This window comes from Loxodonta africana, chromosome 11 (assembly GCF_030014295.1).
Source record: "Loxodonta africana isolate mLoxAfr1 chromosome 11, mLoxAfr1.hap2, whole genome shotgun sequence".
In the NCBI taxonomy this organism is placed as follows: domain Eukaryota; kingdom Metazoa; phylum Chordata; class Mammalia; order Proboscidea; family Elephantidae; genus Loxodonta; species Loxodonta africana.
Genome location: NC_087352.1, coordinates 72,424,474 through 72,426,733, shown reverse-complemented (window position 1 = coordinate 72,426,733; position 2,260 = coordinate 72,424,474). Strand labels below are relative to the sequence as shown.

The following is a 2,260-nucleotide window of genomic DNA, read 5'->3' as shown; positions in this document are numbered from 1 at the left end:
GGGAGGGTGAAGGAGGTGATGGAGGCCAAGGTGGGGTTGGGAGGTGAGTGTGGGAGAGCTCTGGGTCCCTGGGGGTGACAAGCTCCCTGTGGGCAGGACACAGCCCCTGGCCAGACTGTGCCCATCTTCCTGTTGGGCTGTGCCAGTGGCACTTCAGCCAGGCTCAGCTGGCCAAGGGGAGGGCACCATATAGCTGTCTGTAGAGTCTGTGTGGGTGGCAGGCCAGGAGGGCAAGGCTGGCTACGGGGGCCTGTTGTCCCCCAGGCCCCAGGCAAAGCATCCCTGTCGCCCAGCTAGCCCTCAAGAGGCCAAGTACGAACTCTGTCTGCAGTAGAGGTTGATGGGGTTCCCCATGCGGGTCTGCAGGAAGCCCATGTCTGAGGAGCTGAGGAAGCAGTCGCTGAGGAAGGTTAAAGAGGTATCAATGTCCATGTCCTGGGAGAAGGGGTCATTCCCCGGCATTTGGGGTGGCGTGAGGCCCTGCTGGAAGGGGTCACTGCTGCCGTAGGGGCTCTGCTCCATAGCCACGATTTGCTGCTGTGGTGGGGCCTGCGGTGTGTAGGAGGCCATCATGCCCTCCATGCGGCTGGACAGGACCTCTTGGCCCGGCCGCTGGGAGTTCTGCTGCTCCTGCTGGTGCCATTGCGCCTTCATCTTTGCTCTTTGGTTCTGAAACCAGACCTGGACTACACGAACGCTGGGGCCCATCTCTGCCGCCAGTGTCTCTCGGACCTTTCTGCAGGGCTTGGAGGAGACCTCAAAGGAGGCCTTGAAGGCTCTTCGCTGCTGCGTGATAAGGATTGTCCAGGGTCGCTTGGGCCTACGTGGGTCCTTCAGGTTGCCCCCGCTCGCCTTGCTTTGGCTGCCCTGCCCCTTGGCCTGCTTCATGTCTCCATCCTCGTCCGCACTCTTCACTATAGGGGACACAACCTGGCCAGAGTCAGACTCGTTGGGGCTCACGAAGCTGAGCAGGTCCTTCACCTCCCAGTAATCACCCTTTGCACAGTAGCTGGCCCTCCTTAAGCACAAACGCACTGCCCTTGTGTAGCTGCCGCTCACACACGCAGCAGCAGAAGCAGCCCAGGTGATACACGCATTCCAGCGCCCGCATCACGAACTTGGTGGGTGCAATCTTCTCCGAGCAGCCGCTGCACTTGGCAGTGAAGAGCTGTCGGTAGTCTTGTCAGCAGTCGGTTTCGGCTCCCGGAAGGAGCAGCTGGTGGTGAGGGCTTGCTGACAGGCCGTACACGGCAAACCCTCCTCGTGCCAGGACGACTGGTTGACTGGCGTCAGGAAGCGGTCGGAGATGGGCCGCTGGTAGCCCTAGCAGACAGCGGGATGCGGGCAGTCAGAGCCCAGCAGCACCCCTAGAGTGGCAAGCTCGGGGCCCAGGGCGTGCTCCTCCATCTTGATGCCGTCCAGCATCTTGGCGCAGTTCGCCAAAGACAAATTTATCACCTCACACCAAAGTAGGCTAAAAGTCCAAATTCAGGGCGTAAGCTCCAGGGAGCGGCTTTCGCTCTCTGTCAGCCTTCTCATCAATCTTCCCCCGGACTAGGAGCTTCTCTGTGCAGGGACCCCGGGTCCAAAGGACGCAGTCTGCTTCTGGCACTGCTTTCTTGGTGGCAAGAGGTCCCCCTGTCTCTCAGCTCACTTCTCTCTTTTATATCTTGAGAAACTGCCTCAAGGCACAATTCAATCTTGCAGATTGAGCTGCCTCACTAACACAACTGCCGCCCATCCCCCCTCATTAACATCACAGAGGCGGGATTTACAACCTATGGGAAAATCATGCAATACCGGACACAATTCAATCCATGACACAGTGATTGGCTGGAAACATGAATGTGGGCATTTTGGATTGGTTAGTTTAAATATATGACTAAGGGGGGTTCTACAGTGTGGGCACAAGGTAATTATAAACATTTCCTGAGGGCTGCTGAGGGGATTCCTGATGTGTCTTTTGTCATGACCCTCCCTTAGGAACATTCTTTCCATATCTTTAACCACAGAAAAAACATTTCCTTTGTTACCTACTTAAGTCTGTCTAAGGGCTTGATGATTGCAGGAGGAATTCTTATGTACTTAAACCTGGGAACCCTGGTGGCATAGTTGTTAAGAGATATGGCTGGTAACCAAAAGGTTGACAGTTCGAATCCACCAGGTTCTCCTTGGAAACCGTATTGGGGCAATTCTACTCTATCCTATAGGGTTGCTATGAGTTGGAATCGACTCGACGGTAATGGGTTTGGTTTGGTTT

The 2,260-nt window shown here is 56.0% G+C and overlaps 1 pseudogene; it reads right to left on the bottom strand.

The window, feature by feature from the left end:
* Positions 1 to 205: 205 nt before the first annotated feature.
* Positions 206 to 1,735, bottom strand: LOC100653823 (LIM homeobox transcription factor 1-beta-like; annotated as a pseudogene).
* Positions 1,736 to 2,260: the final 525 nt, after the last annotated feature.